This window comes from Eubalaena glacialis, chromosome 9 (assembly GCF_028564815.1).
Source record: "Eubalaena glacialis isolate mEubGla1 chromosome 9, mEubGla1.1.hap2.+ XY, whole genome shotgun sequence".
NCBI lineage: Eukaryota > Metazoa > Chordata > Mammalia > Artiodactyla > Balaenidae > Eubalaena > Eubalaena glacialis.
In genome coordinates, this window is record NC_083724.1 from 7,057,607 (window position 1) to 7,077,479 (window position 19,873).

General features: G+C 41.6%; 1 protein-coding gene across 7 annotated transcripts in view; it reads left to right on the forward strand.

The window, feature by feature from the left end:
• Positions 1-19,873, forward strand: part of FNBP1 (formin binding protein 1) — a 143,141-nt gene that overhangs the window by 262 nt on the left and 123,006 nt on the right. The window lies entirely within an intron of this gene.

Here is a 19,873-nt window from a genome sequence, read left to right on the forward strand (position 1 = left end):
CTGGCGCGCCTGGGCTGGGGGCGCGGGCCGGGCTGCCCGGGTGGAGGCGACCGCGCGCTCGTCGGGGTCCCGGCGGCCTGGGGGTAGGCGCAGGTCCGGGAGCCTCTCGTCGGCCTTGGCTTGAGCAGGAGGTGCGAGCCAGATTCGCCCTTCGGAGGTGAGGGGCGCTGGGGTGGGTCCCCGGCGGCCCGAGCAGGGGGCGCGGATCTGGGTCCCCCCGCGGCCTGAGCCGGAGGCGCGGGCGGGACTCCCTCTCCTCGGCGCCCCGAGGCCAGCGGTGTGTGTTGGGAAGAGCCTTAATCCGCCGGAGCGAGTAACCGATGCGCCGCGGGCCGACCCAATGGGGGCGTGGAGGCCCGGGGATTTTCAGGGCTGCGTTCGGTGTTCGGCGCCCAGACCCGAGGTCCTAGGCTGCTTTCTCTTCGTGGAGGTGCGGGCGGGTCGGGCGCTCCTCCGGGGGGCGGGGCGGCCCTGGGTCTTGGGTTTTGGGGCGCAGGGGCGAGAACTGGTGTCTTCCTCCTAGTGGCGAGGACGTTTGCCCTGTGGTGGCTTAGAGGTGCACTTGTGATTTTTTGAGGGGCAGCTCAAGATCCTCGATTTGATGTGGGGACTGCGGCGTTTGGCCTGGAGGGGAAAGTAGTCGGAGTTAGAGGGAGATCTGGTGTTATCACCTTCAGGAAGAGGCATTCGCGGGGTAGATTTTATATTTTTTAACTGCTCAGAGGAAAGAGGCTAAACTGGGGTAAGGAGCGCCCCGCCGGGATTCTTAACCTGGGGCGCGGATGGATAAACAAGTAGCGTGCTGTCTGGAAGCTCCTCTGCCCGGACCAGGGCGAAAGGAGGATGCCAAGGCGGTGCACAGGCCGTCCTCGGGGAGGAGAGGCTGTGGCTTGTGGACCGGAGCTCGTTTCCCTGCCTTCCTCTGGATTCCTGAGGCAATCACTGGGCAAGGGATGTGCAGAGCAGTGTCCAGAGGGAGGAGTAGATGAAATCTCAATTATCGCCCTGAAATGTTCTCAAGATGAGACATTTCCCATGGTGAACTCGAAAGTGCCTCCCTTCGGAATTCCATTTGTAAAGGGTGTGGAGGAGAAAGTGTGGGGTGGTGGTTGCTCTCTGAGCTGAGGCGAAGAAATCTCACGTCAAAATAAAACAAGGTTAGAGCAGCTATAGAAACAGCGCGCATCCTCCCTTAATTTTTTTTTTTTTTTGCTTTAATTGTTTTTACATAACCATTTCTTAGGCTCAGAAGCAGCCACTGGTATTAATACCAAAATCCTGAAGGCAATAGCTCCCTTACATTAAGATAACTCATTTTATAAACATCCTCTATCAAAAGGGACTCCAATTTTCGACTGATGTTTACAAATATTCATTTAAAAAATAAAGTAACAGATGGTTTTAAGTATTTACACACGGCCAATTAGGCAGAATCTACCATTTTAAGTGTTGAATTTCTTTCTTCTTCTATTCCTTCTCCACTCCCTTTGGCTCTTTTTACCTTTTCTGGGATGAGGGGAACAAATCAGAAGTAATTTTTAATCAAGAGAATAGAAAATTTGGCACGATTTTGTTTCACTTGTTCAAACTAGAGAAAGGGATTATTGGGGTGGGGGGAATACAATATATTTCTAAGTGAAATAGGCTGTAGTTAAAGGGACTGAACACAATGGTGGGCACTTCACGGTGATGTTGGTGAACGTTATAGAAGGTGATCCAGAAGAGTGGGGGTAGCTAAGAGAAGAAAACCGGTAAAATAGCTACAATCACCTGCATTATTCTGTACACTTCTTTTTGGAGGTAGAGGGTGGGAAGGAAGGCAAAGACAGGGAGTTGTTGAAAATCAGTGGGAACTGGAATATATATGAATGAAAGGAAATCTTGGATTTGCTTCAAAAGAATTTGGGGTGGTAGTGGATGGGGATGTCGATGAAGGGAACATGCTTGGGAGTTGGTCATTGTTGAAGCTGGGTGATGGGTACAGGAGGACTTGTGATACTATGCTTTCTACTGTCTATGCTTGAAATTTTCTACAGTGAAAATAATTGGAAAAGATTTTTAAGGGAGAAGGTGTGTAAACTAACTGAGAATTTTTTTCACTTGTTTTTAAGTTTATGAGGAAGAATGAGTCATCCGTTGTCTCTATACAAGTATATGTCAGTGAAGAGTTAAAAAAAAGAAAAAAGCATTCCAGTAGAGTATTGCCCTTTGCCCTTGAGTGGCTTAGAGGTTAATAGAGGGAAAAGAATGATCACATAATTTGTGCTAAGAGAAGTGCAAAATCTGAGTTTAAATTCCAAGAAGTAGAAGGGGAACGAAATGTCTGTTTCCAGTTGCCTTGTTTTATTAATATTTGAGATTTTTAAAAAATTAGAATAATGAAGGATTCTGAAAAATAAACCTCCAGTTCTCTGGTGGTGAGAGACTCAGTGTTGTGTGGCGCGTTGGGCAGCCCTGGGCAGCCTGGCAGGGCCGTGATTGAGGGTTTTCCTTGAATGGTGGCTGTGGGGATCATGCACATAGGTAATGAGATAATGATGGGGCGCTCAAGCCTAACATGGCAGAATGACGCTTCTGTATGGAGAGAGATGGAGCTCTGGTTCGGGTAGCCATGAGTTCTTTGTAATAGGTGTTCGCAGCTTTCATAGACCTTCACAAATGCCATCAAGTTTCACACACATTTTAGGATGCCAGTCAACGTCCATGCAGGCTTTTCAAAACGACAGGTTTCTAACATGCACTTTACATTAAAGGCCTGTTCTTAGCCACATCCTGCTTTGTAGACAGAGTAAAACCGTTTTCTTTTCTCCTTTTTTTTTTTTTTTTAATCTCTCCATAGGCGTAAACTTTGATATTCTAGGACATTTTTGAGAAATCATGAAATGTCAGGAAGTTATCAGGCAATCATAAAAATGGACTCAAAACCCATAATTTGTAATAACTTTATTGGATTAGATTGTATTAAAATAGGGGCCTTCTATTTTATATCAGAAGTTATAACAAAGTATAAGCGGCTGATTTAAAGTGATTAGGGTAAAATTGTTTCTGTACCAAAATTAACCAAAATGCATTTACTCAAGACTTTGTTTAAAAAGTCATGTTAATAGGCTAAATAGTTTTCACTGACTTGTTGAAATTGTGACTGGTCATTGGAGAAATGGCAAAGCAAGAATTTCTTACATTTGAATTTTTTTTTTTGGTTTTGTACCTACGTGTTAGAAAGAAGTGAAAAGTTATTGAAGTGTCAGCTCAACTTTTTGTAAGCTTTATCATTAATGTGAAGTAAGAAAAAGTCCATTGGAAATTTTAGCTTTCCTTATAACTGTTCTACTCTTTGTGGCTAAAAATTTACTCAGTGATAGAATCTACCTTTATCTCCTAGTGTCCTCTCTGCCATCTTTCTTTTGGTGCTAATAAGAAATGGAGTAGCCCAAAATAATAACAGCAAGGAAGCAAACAGAGAGACCCGAATAATACATATTGGTTAACATATTACTATGTTAAGCCACCTGTGTTGATTGTACTTAATTTTTTTTCTTAAACCTATGTTTTTAGGACAGTGCCAGGCATATAATGTGCATTCCACAATTTGTTGAATATAGTGACATTGATTGTGGTGTGCACCTTTAAGAGGCAGCAGTGAAAGAGTTGTCTACCAACTGGACCAGGAACAATGCCTGCCTCACAGTTGGGAGTTCAAGAAATATTTATTGAGGGACTTCCCTGGTGGGGCAGTGGTTAAGAATCTGCCTGCCAATGCAGGGGACACGGGTTCCAGCCCTGGTCCGGGAAGATCCCACATGCCGCGGAGCAACTAAGCCCGTGCGCCACAATTACTGAGCCTGCAAGCCACAACTACTGAGCCTGCGTGCCACAACTACTGAAGCCCGCCTGCCACAACTACTGAAGCCCGCCTGCCACAACTACTGAAGCCTGTGCGCCTAGAGCCCGTGCTCCGCAATTAGAGAAGCCACCGCAATGAGAAGCCCGCGCACCACAACAAAGAGTAGCCCCCGCTCACTGCAACTAGAGAAAGCCCGCGCACAGCAACGAAGACCCAGCGCAGCCAAAAATAAATAATTAAAAAGAAAGAAAGAAAGAAATATTTATTGAATAAATGAATGAATCCTTTTTTTCCTTTTGTTTTAACATTTGCTGTTTTAAAGTAATGGGAGGGTAGTTTTAATGCCTTTCTGCACTTTGGGAGTTGTAAACATTTTTTAAAAAATAATTCTAGGCACCTTTTTTTTTTTTTAATTTATTTTATTTTTATTTATTTATGGCTGTGTTGGGTCTTCGTTTCTGTGCAAGGGCTTTCTCTAGTTGCGGCAAGCGGGGGCCACTCTTCATCGCGGTGCGCGGGCCTCTCACTATCGCGGCCTCTCTTGTTGCGGAGCACAGGCTCCAGACACGCAGGCTCAGTAATTGTGGCTCACGGGCCCAGTTGCTCCGCGGCATGTGGGATCTTCCCAGACCAGGGCTCGAACCCGTGTTCCCTGCATTGGCAGGCAGATTCTCAACCACTGCGCCACCAGGGAAGCCCCGTTTTTTTTTAAATAGACTATTTTTTAGAGCAGTTACAGTTTCACAGCAAAATTGAGCAGAAGGTCCAGAGATTTATACTGCTTCCTCACAAATACACAGTCTAGATCTCCGTTTTTTTGGGGGGGGGGGGGAGCACACTGCACGGCCTGTGGGATTTTTTTTTTTTTTAAAGAATTTCACTTTTATTTATTTATTTATTTATTTATGGCTGTGTTGGGTCTTCGTTTCTGTGCGAGGGCTTTCTCTAGTTGCGGCAAGCGGGGGCCACTCTTCATCGCGGTGCGCGGGCCTCTCACTGTCGCGGCGTCTCTTGTTACGGAGCACAGGCTCCAGACGCGCAGGCTCAGTAGTTGTGGCACACGGGCTTAGTTGCTCCGCGGCATGTGGCATGTGGGATCTTCCCAGACCAGGGCTCGAACCCGTGTCCCCTGCATTGGCAGGCAGATTCTCAACCACTGCGCCACCAGGGAAGCCCGGCCTGTGGGATTTTAGTTCAGAAGTGAGGAGTCGTAACCACTGGACCGCCAGGGAAGTCCCTCTAGACCTTTTTTTAAAATAATTTTTTAAATTAATTAATTAATCTATTTATTTTTGGCTGCGTTGGGTCTTCGTTGCCCAGTTGCGGCGAGCGGGGGCTACTCTTCGTTGCGGTGCGCGAGCTTCTCGTTGCGGTGGCTTCTCTCATTGCGGAGCATGGGCTCTAGGCGCACAGGCTTCAGTAGTTGTGGCAGGCGGGCTTCAGTAGTTGTGGCGCACGGGCTTAGTTGCTCCACAGCATGTGGGATCTTCCTGGACCGGGGCTCGAACCCGTGTCCCCTGCAATGGCAGGCGGATTCTTAACCACTGCGCCACCAGGGAAGCCCTAATGGACTGTTAATAGCTGCAGGATTTGGAGAATTAGTACCTCTTCTTACTGCCCAGTACTAAATGGAGTAGCGTACTAACAACAGTTCATAGCTGTTCTCCTGCTCTTTCTTCTTTAATCCTTCAGAGATTTCTGTTTGGGATAAACATGGCAAGACGAACAGGGGAGACATCAGTCTTGGAACTTCGGTGAGCAGAGCAGAACTGCCTCGAAAGATAGACCAAATCAAGTTTAATTCTGTCATCCCTACCTCTCTGTTAAAACAGGGTTTACACAGTCTTTTCTGGTTAGTAGATTTTTTAAAAAATTAGTTTACTTTTTATCTTTATTTTTTGTAATCGAAGTGTAGTTGATTTATAATGTTTCAGGTGTACAGCAAAGTGATTCAGTCATATATATATATTCTTTTTCACATTTTTTCATTATAAGTTATTACAAGATATTGAATATAGTTCCCTGTGCTATACAGTAGGTCCTTCTTGTTTATCTTTTTTACTGATATATAGTAGTTTGTATCTGCTAATCCCAAACTCCTAATTTATCCCTCCCCTCCCCCCCCTTTCCCTTTTGGTAACCAGAAGTTTGTCTTCTATGTCTGTGAGTCTGTTTTTGTTTGTCTTTATTTATTTATTGTGCCACGCTGCTCGGGACATGCGTGATCTTAGTTCCCCGACCAGGGATTGAACCCGGGCCCACAGTATTGAAAGTACCAAGTCCTAACCACTGGACCACCAGAGAATCCCCAGTCTATTTCTGTTTTGTAAATAAGTTCATTTGTATCATTTTTTTAGATTCCACATGTAAGTGATATGATATTTGTCTCTCTGGTTAGTAGATATTAAACAAAACAGGGGAGGTCCGGTGATTCTGTGGTTGGAAATTAACCCATCATCTTGTTGCCTTCACTTTATACATTAGATATCATCCTGAACATTGCATTTTTGGTAGGTAAAGCTGTGTTTCAAGCACCGTAAGGGGTTTTGTCTGTGCTTACCGTGTGACCACATTAGAACTCTTGCTTTACATTGGTGCGACATGGAAAGTGCCTCTTTGAAGGACTATTCAAGTATCACCCACTTCCTTGCTAAAGCTAATATTGTGTTTCCTGCAAGTATTACTAATACTTGTTTCATCAACACCACCCACATTTAAAAATAAGGCTTTATTTTGACACTTAAAAATTGCAAGCTACCAAGAGTACACGTATGCCCTGGGAAATTAATCTAATTAGATTTTGGAATGTGGGTGTGAAGTCTTCTGGAATTAGTGTTTGTAATGCAATATTTGTTTCCTGATTTAGTAATATATAGTCATACTAGCTTGAGCCTAGTGATGTGTCTAGGTAAAAAAAATTAAAAAGTCATAAAGGGCCAAATATGTATATTATATTAAAGAGTTAGTTGGGAATATACAAGTTTTTAATATTGATTCTTTTAACTCATAAGCCTCATCTGTAAAATTCTATGCTAAATTTATGTAACTCAGGACTTCCTTGGTGGCACAGTGGTTAAGAATCTGCCTGTCAATGCGGGAGACACGGGTTTGAGCCCTGGTCCAGGAAGATCCCACATGCCACGGAGCAGCTAAGCCCGTGTGCCACAACTACTAAGCCTGTGCTCTAGAGCCTGTGTGCCACAACTACTGAAACTCTTGTGCCTAGAGCCCGTGCTCCACAACAAGAGAAGCCACCGCAATGGGAAGCCCATGCGCAGCAATGAAGACCCAACACAGCCAAATAAAAAAAGAAAAAAAAATTTATGCAATTCTTTTTTTATTTGAATTTTATTTTATTTATTTATTTTTATACAGCAGGTTCTTATTAGTTATCTATTTTATACATATTAGTGTATATATGTCAATCCCAATCTCCCAATTCATCCTACCACCAGCCCCCCGCCTTCCCCCCCTTGGTGTCTATATGTTTGTTCTCTACATCTGTGTCTCTATTTCTGCCTTGCAAACCGGTTCGTCTGTACCATTTTTCTAGATTCCATATATATGCGTTAATATACAATATATTTTTTCTCTTTCTGACTTACTTCATTCTGTATGACAGTCTCTAGGTCCATCCACGTCTCTACCAATGACCCAATTTCATTCCTTTTTATGGCTGAGTAATATTCCATTGTATATATGTACCACATCTTCTTTATCCATTCGTCTGTTGATGGGCTATGTAAATCTTAACAACCTCAATTGTTTAATACTAGCGCTGTATTCATAACACCACTGCCAACAGCAAAATAGATGAAACTTCCAATTTCTTGCTGCAAAAGTTATTAAAACCTGTTCACATTTAAACTATAATATCACATTAGCTATATTGTGGTTTCTTTTTAAAACTTTGAACACACCATTCTAATCATTGGCATGAAGTTTTTAATAAGAATTATTTCTTAGGACTTCCCTGGTGGCACAGTGGTTAAGAATCTGCCTGCCAGTGCAGGGGACATGGGTTCGATCCCCGGTCTGGGAAGATCCCACATACCGTGGAGCAACTGAGCCCGTGCAGCACAACTACTGAGTCTGCGTGCCACAACTATGAAACCCGTGCGCCCTAGAACCCGTGCTCCACAACAGGAGAAGCCACTGCAATGAGAAGCCCGCACACCACAATGAAGAGTAGCCCCTGCTCGCCGCAACTAGAGAAAGCCTGTGCACAGCAATGAAAACCCAATGCAGCCAAAAATAAATAAATAAAATAAATAGCAGACCGTACCCTAAAGGAGGCTGTCCGCTAACCAGCTGGGCAGGGAGTCCTTTCTGGAAGAAGGATCTGAGTGGCATATTCTCTGCACTGGCCGCATCCTCATTATCCCCTTTTACAAGAAAGGAAATCGAAGCACAGAACGGTAAAATAACTTATCAAGTTCACAGAGTAGAAAGCAGAGATTCAATCCCAGGTCTGGGACTCTAGAGCTCTCCTTCTCGTCCTTTTTTTTTTAAGTTAATACCATCAAAATGTATTTTTATTGTTTGTACTTTTTATTATAGGAATTTTCAAACATACTTAGAATATGATGAACCCCTATGTACTCATCACCCAACTTCAATATTATCAATATCTTTGGCATTCTTGTTTCATCTTTTTGCCGCCACATGGTTTTTTAGAGCCCTCAGTCTTCCCCGCCACACACTGTAATAAATACTACTCTGCTCCCTCCCTTTCTGAGGAATCATGCATAGAACCCAAATTCTCCCTCCATCTTTTAAAGTATGAAAACGGAAGAGAACCAACTTGTTAAGTGCTTGACACACCTTGATTAGGGTATTTAAATGCATCCTTTCATAACCTAACAAGGACCCTGTGAGTTTATTTCCATTTTATAGACCAGACCCACCCAAACAATGAATGCTAGTGCTAGAATTTAAATATTTGTTTCCCAACACTAAACAAATGTAGTTTTAAAAAAATTCATCTTCTGTATTAGTAGCTCACAATCCCTCTTTTCCCCATTACTCATATTTCCCCTATCACTGATGGAGGTTTTGCTTTCTAAAACATTTCATGTTACTCACATTGAGAATCATTAAGACCCAATGACTCACAGTACCGTGCTGTAAACGCAACAGAAACTATTATGAATGAAGCTTCTGTTCTAACAGGTGTTTCATATATGTCTAGTGATTTCCGCCCCCATTCCTTTAAGTCCGAAGTTTTTTTTTCTTTTTAATTTAAAGAAATTAATTTGTAAAGGTATTAAATAGTAAGAGTAATATCAATTTTCTGATTGGGGGGCGTCTAACAAAATTATGTCTTGGTGAAAAGTATTTTTAATGAAATTGAGACGAAACAAAGAGAATTCGATATTGACCCCTTTGGGGGTGCTCTGGCTGTCCCATGCAGGGCTTCAAAGTTTTGGTTCTTGAGGAACAGGAAACTAAATATTTCCTTTCATATAAATAGCAAAAGAAAACTCGAAGCTATTCCCCTTGTACTTCTATTTGCACAACCAAAACTGAGAGTGGGTTCCTGAAATGCATTAAAATACCCGACGGGTCCTTGGGAGAAATGGCGTGGGCCCACCCAGGTGGATGAGACAGCCTGGAAGGGCTAAGCCGAGGCCGTATGGCTTGCCTCATCGACCATTTATTCGTGTCCGGCAAGTCTTCATCTCTGCTCCTCCTTTTCCCGATCTATAAAGTGGTGTGGCAATGCTTGCCTTCGACTCCACAGAAAGCATAAAGATCAGTGCTTGTTTGTGAAGTCCTTTGAGACTGTTGGATGAGAGGTGATGGGGAAGTACTTAGGAGAGTCTAGGGGAGGGTTAAAGGAAAAAAAAAATCCTGTTCCTTGAGAACAAATTGCAGAGCTCTCCTGCTGGAACTGGGACTTGTGAAAAATGAGCAATTCTAGTTTGCACAGTGCAGTCTGTCCTTTGATTTAAAATTCTGTTTTCAGGTTAACCATAAAATAAAATAACCTAATAGTAGGAAAGTGCCTGGAAATCAGTGCTTTGGAAAGGAAATCTGGATTATAGGAGACTATGCATGTTTATCTCTTTTCTTTTTCCTTTTTTAAAAATTATAAAACGCACTGCAAAACTCTAACTATACTAATTTTTTAGCAGTATACTTGGGTCTACTTAAGGGATAATTTAAATGTTATTCCTCAGAGGGAGATAGTTCTCTTTGGCTATTAATACCACTTAAAAAAAAAAACTACCGAAGTCACATTATTTCCCCCCAAAAGCTGGATATTTGCTGCTTGAGACAGCTAATGAATTATTCTACATATCAGCTTAGTTTGAGATTGTTTTCTTCTTAGCAAAGAGAACTAAGAAGTTTTAAAATATTTGTGTTAGGACAGATATATATGGAAATGCCTGGCAATGTTTGTTTGGGCAAAGAAATTTGTATTTCATGAGTGTGTATATGTATGTAAACTGTATTTTTCAGCATGACTGAATTTTTTTTAAATTTTTATTTTATTTATTTTATTTTTGGCTGCGTTGGGTCTTCATTGCTGCGCCTGGGCTTCCTCTAGTTGCGGTGAGCGGGGGCTACTCTTCATTGCGGTGCGCGGGCTTCTCATAGCGGTGGCTTCTCTTGTGGAGCATGGCCTCTGGGCACATGGGCTTCAGTAGTTGTGGCACGTGGGCTCAGTAGTTGTGACTCGCGGGCTCTAGAGCACAGGCTCAGTAGTTGTGGCACACGGGCCTGTTTGCTCCGCGGCATGCGGGATCCTCCTGGACCAGGGCTCGAACCACTGCGCCATCAGGGAAACCCAGCATGACTGAATTTTTAAATTTAAAATTTACGTATCTTTGGTGGTGCAGTGGTTAAGAATCCGCCTGCCAATGAAGGAGACACGGGTTCGAGCCCTGGTCCGGGAAGATCCAACATGCCACGGAGCAACTAAGCCCGTGCGCCACAACTACTGAGCCTGCGCTCCAGAGCCTGCGAGCCACAACTACTGAGCCCTCGTGCCTAGAGCCCGTGCTCTGCAACAAAGAGAAGCCACCGCAATGAGAACCCCACACACCGCAACGAAGAGTAGCCCTAGCTCGCCACAACTAGAGAAAAGCCCAGGCACAGCAGCAAAGACCCAGTGTAGCCAAAAATAAATAAATAAATAAATTTTAAAAAATAAAATAAAATTTACTTATCTTTAAAACTAGCAAAGCAATCTGTTTGCATTGTTCAATTTTCAAACAATACTAAAGTGTACATGAAAAGTCTCCCTATCATCTTAAGATAGATGTAATTCTTTTTTTTTGTTTTGTTTTTTGGCTGCTCTGCTCAGCTTGTGGGATGTTAGTTCCCCGACCAGGAACTGAACCCCAGCCATGGCAGTGAAAGCGTAGAGTCCTAACCACTGGACTGCAGGGAATTCCCAGGATACATGTAATTCTTAATTGCCATTACCGTTTTTGGCAGAGAGATAGGTGATGGTTGGTGGCAAGTAATGTGACTTTAGTACATAAAAGAAGAGACCAAAATTATAAAAATTATATCAGACAAGAGAGATGAGGATGATTGAGATGTCCATATTTTGTCCAAAGTATCTATTTATTCTTCGAGCATCTACTAAGTGTCCAGACATGGTTCTTGCCTACAAGTAGCTTATAGTCTAGTTGGGGGGGTGGGGCAGAAACATAGATAGGAAACTGCAGTACAGTGTGACAAGGACTCAGGTAGGGTAACTACATGGAAACTTGTACACAGGAGTATAACTCAGTTGGGGAGGAAATGACATCTGTATGGTGTCCTGAAGGACTGGTAAGTTACACAGGTGAAGGGAGGTGGCCAGGTTGGCAGGGTGATCTAGACAGTCTTTCTGGAGGAGGGAGTAGATGCCATGTCCAAAGGCTCATAAGTATAACAGGACACAGAGCTCCAGAATGAGCCGAGCACGTGAAGAGGAGCCTGGAAAGGTAGACTGTAGCTGAAACCAGGTGACTATGGCTTTACCTTGAGGGCGTACAAGGCACCCACGCTTGAACTGCTGAAAGCAGTTGCTATGGGGCTAATTGTCAGTCTCCTTACTGCCGTGTGGAGAGGACTGGAAAGGAGGGAGATAGCGTCGGGCTAGACTAGGCTAATTGGCTGATTGGATTAATCCTGTGAGTTGGAGCAGAGAGTACCCCTCCACATTTTTATAAGGGTAGAATTGATGAAAATGAATTGCTAGGGAGTCTTGGATGCCGAGAGAAGACCTGGCAGTGTACATCGGGAGTGGTGAGCCAGGGCATCAGGAGGATGAGGTCAATTCACTTTTTTGGCTAGTGGGTTAAGTAGTAAGTATATCAGCCTCGGTGTTTTTTGGGTTTTTTTCTCCAGTTGGATACAAAACCAAAACCTACAGTCACTTCTTTCTTTCTTGCCCTCTCTTTGTTTCTGCTCAGTTAGTACAACCTTGATAGGGCTACCAGCGTCTGTTCCTCAGCTCTTTTAAGCTAACAGAGTTGGTATTTTCAGTATGCCTTGGAGGTGACTCACATAAACCGAACTCCCAAGACTGATGCACAAACCAGAATGCAAGTTTCAAATTTATGATGAGAAGTATATCCATAAGGAGACTAGCTATTCATATTTGCTGAAGTGCACATTTTCTCCCTGAAGGCTAATCTATGTGGAAGGCTAAATTCTATACACAGTTTCTTGGAGAGCATAAAATCAAAATCGAGTTGGAGGAATTTAATGGATTGTGACACCAAGCTGTGGAAGCCTGAGGCATCTATCTCTTCTAGAGAGATAGATCTACATTAAGGGTAGAATAGAGTCTGTTTTTACAGATGCTATGTAGGTGATTCCCTTTCCTTTTAACCTGTCCTTTCTTTAGACAGACTACAGCGTATTCGGTTATACAGATAGATAGACAGACAGACAGACAGACAGATAGATAGATAGTTTGGCTGCATTGGGTCTTCGTTGCTGCGCACAGGCTTTCTCTAGTTGAGGCGAGTGGGGGCTACTCTCCTTGCAGTGTGGAGCTTCTCATTGTGGTGGCTTCTCTTGTTGTGGAGCATGGGCTCTAGGTGCGCAGGCTTCAGTAGTTGCGGCACACGGGCTCGGTAGTTGTGGCTCGCAGGCTCTAGAGTGCAGGCTCAGTAGTTGTGGTGCACGGACTTCGTTGCTCTGCGGCATGTGGGATCTTCCCAGACCAGGGATCAAACCCGTGTCCCCTGCAGGCAGATTCTTAACCACTGCGCCACCAGGGAGGTCCCTTTGGTTATGTTTAGACCTTCTAAATTCTAATCTCTATTCCATCTTTCGTCCCTGAGATTCCATCCAACATTTCCCAAACTGGCAAGAATGAGCATCTATAAATTTAAAAGCTCTCCTCGGTAATTCTGATGTGGCTTAGGTAGCATGATTTAACACTAAGATTCCTATGCATACATTCTCAGTTTTTGCTCATTTTTATTCTTTACAAAAAATTTTAAATCTAGCAATATTTTGGAGCTACTTTCTTACCCTGTCAACCACTTACAAGCATAATCGTTCTAAGGTACCCTTTATTCCTTTATCCCTTTATTCCTTGGTTCTCTCCTTGTGATTTACTCAGGGACCCAGATAAGTCATAATTCATTCAACAATATTATTTACCACCTGCTATATGCCAGGCATATTTCCCTTTGTTCTAGGTGAAGGGAAAATGGCAGTAAACCACAGAATAAAAAATTTTGCTGTAATATATGTGATCTAAAGGCAAGTATAAGGGTATAGCTAATGTATCCAATAATGATAAATGCTATGGAGAAAAATAAGGCTTTGAGAGACTGAAAACAGTAGGATTAGGGTTGATGGGGAAAAGAACAGAATTTTAGTGCTGGACATTTTGCAAGATGCCTATTAGATATCTAAGTATCTTGTATCTAGTAGCTAGTTAAATGTGTGCATCTGGAGCTCCGGGAACAGATCCAAGCTGTCTGGGTCTGTTTGGATCTGATTACCCAATGTAAGTAGGAAAAGCTAGAATTATAATGGTAAAATTCTAAGCTCTTGACATAGTTATATTACTGCAAGCACTCTTATTTAACTTTAGAACTCTGTCACTTGGAAAAACTGTCATAATATGTTGCCCTTTTGGACAGTGGCTGTGCTCCCTGTTTGCTGAACTGTTTGCCTTACTGAGAATCATTACGTGAAACTTGGTTTAGGTTAGGAGGGGCATAGACTATTAAGAGTTGATTGGTTTTGTAAATTGTTATATGAGCATAATAAACAGATCTTGAAGCTTCGATAGGTGTAGAAGTAAAACTAATGTACCAACTTGTAAATGAAAAAATAAAAATAAATGGCCACTGATGGGTAGTGAGTTTTTGGTAATCATTAGAAATTAATGTCACACATGCATCATTTTAATAGGTTTTTGCAGACAGTCTAAGATTTTCAATTTTACTTCTTTGAAAGCTGCCCATTTGCTTTGGAGATGATTAGCAAATGTTTAGAATTATTCAGTTTACACTGTGTTGACTTAGATCTCTGTCATACCTGATATATTGCTTACTTTTCCTCTTTACATTTCTCGGAGATAGTTTAAAATCGGCAATACTAGATCACCAAATTGATCTGATTCTGGGGGGAGCTCTACTTCATATGTGTGACAAATTCTGTTTTGCAAGGATGGCCACAGCAGTATCTCCAATTCCATGTGCTCTTCTAGTGTGACATTGAGACTCCTCCCACTGAGGGGAAGGGGAGGGCTTACATCCCTTCCCCTTGAACCTAGGCAGATCTTTGTGACTTCCTTGATGGGTAGAATATGGTGAAATGGTGCCATATGATGCCATATGATCCTTTCTGAAGCAGGATCATAAATATGCCATGCACTTTTGCTTTGCTCTTTTGGGATGCTTCCGCTTAGAACTCAAGCACCATATTGTTAGGAAGCCCAAGCAGCCCACATAGAGAATCCATATGGAGAAGTCAGCTGTAGGGGTTCCAGCTGACAACCCAATTGAGGTTTCGGGGAACAGATGTAATCAGCGGCCAGCCTGAGTGAAGGGTGTCCAGATGATTGTACCGCCTCGTAATCAAGTCCCCGCAGCCTTCAAGCCTTTCCAGCTGGGGCCCCAGCCACGGAGGAGCAGAGACAAATTGTCCCTGTCAAATCGCTGACCTATAATTAAATGGTTCTCTCCAACTAAGTTTTGGGGCTGATTTCTTATACAATAACAACTAGAACAATATCCTTGGATGTCAGTCTAGATAATAATACTACTATCCTTGTTTATTTATTTAAGAATAGGGCTACCATGTGTCCTTTTCTTAAAACTAAAATAAAATCACTTTCTCTCTGAAGAAATCCCTTCAAATAAGAAATTGAAAAGTTGGGGAACATTCAAGAAGTATTTATATTTACTTTCTCTGAAGATGATGGAATAGGAAAGTGAGAAGCTCTGACATGAAGACTTATAGGAGAAAGTAAACTCCTCAAACTAAGTTTGTCCTAAGGTTCTTGTCACAAGATTGTACACTTTGACTATGATGATGCTGTGTCATTCTTTACAAAATCTCAAGAATTTTTACATTATTGTCATAGCCATCGACCCACAGAAGAGGACATTTCATTGCCCATCCTTTTTGTAAGAAATGGTTTTTCTAGTTTTTTCCCCCTAAAATTCATCTTCTCTCCTTTGAAATGTAAGCCATGCTGATCCACTAAAGAAGTGTTTTTTAAGAAATATCAAATAAAACGCAATAATTTCTGTAGTTTTAGCTGTGAAATAGAATCAATATTCTGGAGGCAGTGAATCTGTCAGACTAAAGCTAAGCATATGGATCTCGTTGTCTCTCCGCTACTCACTCTGTCTTCACTCTCTGAGTGGAACACTTGGGCTTCTAGTCTCTAATGGCTGCTTATTTTTAAATTCTTTTGTTTTATTCTTAGAAGATTTCTACAGTTTAGTCAGTGCCGTATTGTTCAAGAGCATGGGTTTGGATGCCGACTGCGTGGTTCATAGTCTGATGAACCTAGCTGAGTAATTTGGGACAAGTCACCTAACCTCAGTTCCTTCATCTGTAAAATGGGGATAATAATAGTGCCTGCTTTATGGGATTATTGAGAACATTAAATGAGTTAATGAATACTTAGAGCACTAAATGTCCGACACAATAAGCTTTATGAGTGTTGGCTATTGTTATTCACCTTCATATGTTGCTGGTTGTGGTGATACTTGGGTTCACGTCTTGGGTTCCATGTTGAGAAGAAACTGAATGAATACTTCTTTGTTGGGAGTTTTGTAGACGTGACCAGTGAATTGGGTGTAGATTAGACTGCATGACCTCAAGTCTCTTCAACTCAAGTGTTCTAGGGTAATCCGAGTTCCAGGATCAACTGACACTGGAAGTGGTTGTCCCAGGAGTACTGGTTCCTAATACATGGAGAATACATCAAGGTCAGTTATGGTAGAGTAACTACTTCCAAGGCTAGAAACTCTATTTAGAAATTTTATGTATAGTTCCCACACTGTAGCCCAAAGAAATGCCAATAATGTTAATAGGAGGTTTGTAAAAGTTTCAACAATTCAAAAAGTGACACAGAAATAGAATCATTAGGCACATTCCTTAAGTTGTCAGGCACTCTGTACATGGATTGAATGTCTTGGGTATGACACTATAAGCAGAAATATCAGGGACTGTTTTGCTGAACAAAAGCTTTTTGGCTGAGAAACCTGAAAGGCTTGGTGTTTAATTTATTTTGTCACTTTGGTAGATCAGTAGGTAAATAAGGTAGATAAATAAGACCATTCCAGAAAAACTTTAGGCAAGTGCTTCATTTCTAGATAAAAATATTCAAGCACCTGATGGAAATGAAATGCAGGTTAATGACTTCTTTCTTCTTTACTTTCTGGATTATTTTTGGATTATGAAGTGCTGGTAATTGAGAAAGTGGAAGGAAAAGCTAATTAGATGAGAAGGAAACCCTCAGTTAGATGAAAGACATTGGAAACAGTTGGCTGGGATAAAGAATGTTTCTGATAATTTCAAGCAGATCTATACATTCTTTGATTATTACCAAAGAAGAAGAAGAAGAAGAAGAAGGAGAGAAGAAGATTAAAAACTTTAATCAATTGCAGAGTCAGTTGCAGAATTGGGCAAAGGATTATCTCTATCAGCAGTGCTCAGTTAGGTGTTACCCATGTCCGGTAGTCTGTAAAAAGATCTGTTTGTTTAAAAATAAATCGTGTTTCTTTGAGGTATAGACCACACCCAGGTCACATGCTTGGAGTGTGGGGCTGGCTGTTAAATGATTGCAAATGTAGGCCAAGCTGAAGATTATACTTAACTTGGTTTTTCAATGTGGCAGAGACTAGGGTATCTCAAAGGGAGATTAAAGGATTTTCTACACTATTTGCTTGGTCATCTTTGAATTGTGGGCCCGTCCTAGGGACCAGGCAATCTCATGTGGCATGAAAGTAAAGAAAGAAAGGGAGAAAAGAGAGACTAGCTAGAGGGAATGTAAGGTTTGCTGATGTCAATTGAACGTTGAGCTCAGAGAAACTGAGTAAATGCTAAATGCCCAGATTTAAAAAGATGACCCATCCTTTGGATCCTGTAGGCAGCTCCAAGGGGTACTGTGGGGAGAACATGTCCTGGGTAACCTGGGTTACCTCCTATGCAGTGGGTGAGGGGCGGACCTGAGCCCAAACCTAAGGAGGCCTTTACCATCTAAGAGTAAAAGCTGAATTTAGACAGTCCTTTACCTTGTCTGCCTACCCGGTGCCCCTAGACACTCTCTTCCAGCCACATCTGCCTTTTCAATCCATCCTGCGCACCAGCCTGCTTCTCCCCCAGGGCTCTGTACTGCTTTGTCCCAGCTTTGCCCTCCACCAGGAATACCCTTTCCCCGGGGTAGCTTCGTGCCCCTTCACCTCCTCCCGCCAACCCTACTTGTGTGTCGTTTTGTCCCCATAATATACTTCATGCATTTCCACACTTAAATGAACTCTGAGAGCTCAGCCATGATAGAAGACTCTGTTAAAGCAGCCAAATTGGGGAAAAGTCATGATTTCAAAAGCATGATTTATTTCTTATTTACGTCTTGAATTTATTTATGTATTTGAATAGACGATATACCTCTTTTCCTCCCTGGGGGCAACCACTGTTACTAGTTCTTTGTGAATTCTTCCAAAGAGCTATAAGCATTTATAAACAGATGCCCCTCCCCCCATACAAATGTTAGTATACTGTTTGCACTTTTTTTTAACCTTACTTTTATCGCTTATACTATCTTGGTGTTTTGTTTTGTTTTGTTTTCCTTAGCTGCCTCATTCTTCTTCTTTTTTTCCCCTTTTTTCCTTTTTTTTTTTTTTTAATTCAAGTATAGTTGATTTACAATGTTGTGTTAGTTTCAGGTGTACAGCAAAGTGATGTAGTTATACATATATGTATATAATATATATTTTTTCAGATTCTTTTCCCTTATAGGTTATTACAAAATATTGAGTATAATTTCCTGTGCTATACATGCCTCATTCTTCTTAATGTAACTTAATTCTTATTTAATAAAATTCTATCCTATGGATATATTGAAATTTGCTGTGGTCACTAAGTTGTCTTCAATATATTTTCCTATTAAACATAGTACAGATTAATAGTCTTATATGTGTTATTTTTCATCCGTGTAAGTATATTTGGAGGATAAATACCAAGAACTTAGATAAGTATCACCAAACCACCCTCCAAAGAGGGTCTAACAATTGTGCTCTCACCAGCCATGTATTAGAGTTTTCCCCAACTGTGTGTAATCAAACGTTTTGATATCCACTCAACAATTGAGTGCTGTTAATTTTATGTTATGTGAATTTCACCTCAATTTAAAAGAAAAAAAGATAAAAAACCAGACTGGTACTGGGCATATTTGTTATCTCTAAGATGGCAAACAGATCATCTGGGAAGCTCCTTGGTCTTTGGAAATTTAAAAGCCATTGTAAACACTGTATAAAACAATTGAGTTTAAGCTTCTCAGAAGGGTTCTAGAAATGTTTTCCCAAATAATTAAAGGATTGCTGTGGAAGAGATATGGCAACATATGTATATGTGTAACTGATTCACTTTGTTGTAAAGCAGAAGCTAGCACACCATTGTAAAGCAATTATACTTCAATAAAGATGTTTAAAAAAAAAAAAAAAAAAGGATTGCTGTGTCGCGTTTGAAGTCTCCTTAGTGACTGTCTAAGAACTCTTGTTGCAAAAAAGGTTCTAAGGGTATATTAGGTGCTATTTAAAAATACACCCACAACGTTAGACCAAACTCAAAAAATTAATTGGTAACTGTTCTCTCTGCAAAATTAATTTTTCACCAAATCAGTTGTTAAGCTATCTACCCAAACCAGTATTTAGTGGCTTTCAGTTAAGTTGGCTAATGGTAGGGTTCTGAAGTAGAAGAGAATGGAACTGAGAGTGAGCGGTCAAGGTTGACTTTTTCACACCTTACTGTAATTGCAGTGTGGGACCGAAAATAACTATTTGGTTCTTTCTTTTTCTAAAGCCACTATAGCTAGATTGACTATAAACATCATTCAGTTGACCTGTGTTATAACTCACTTCCACAAACATGCATTGTGCAAGGCACCGAGCGAGGTGCCAAGGGGGTGGGTACGAAAAGACCTGACAGCCGTCCTTAAGTTGAATAGGTATGAGATTTCTAGAAATTGCTATCATAATTTTTCAACACCTAAAAACCCATCTGCTCTGAATGACCAGTTTTATGTTAGGTCAGAAGCACTTTGGAAAAGTAGCCAGCAATTTGAGATTATTTTGGAGAAGTCTTTTTTTTTTTTTTTTTTTAAACAGAGGTGGGAATCTATGGGTATCTATTTAACAGTGATTTTAATTCATCTCAGTAATAGAGGATGTTAGAACTAACTCTGGCTGTATGCTGACGCCCACGATCTACAGGGGCCAGTGGGTTTTATATTCTCTGTTGTTCCTGCAGTGGGAATGAAGGGCTGAAGGCTGCCTGCCACTTGAGAAAATGGCAGCTTTTCAAAGTTCTGGAGTGCTAACCTCC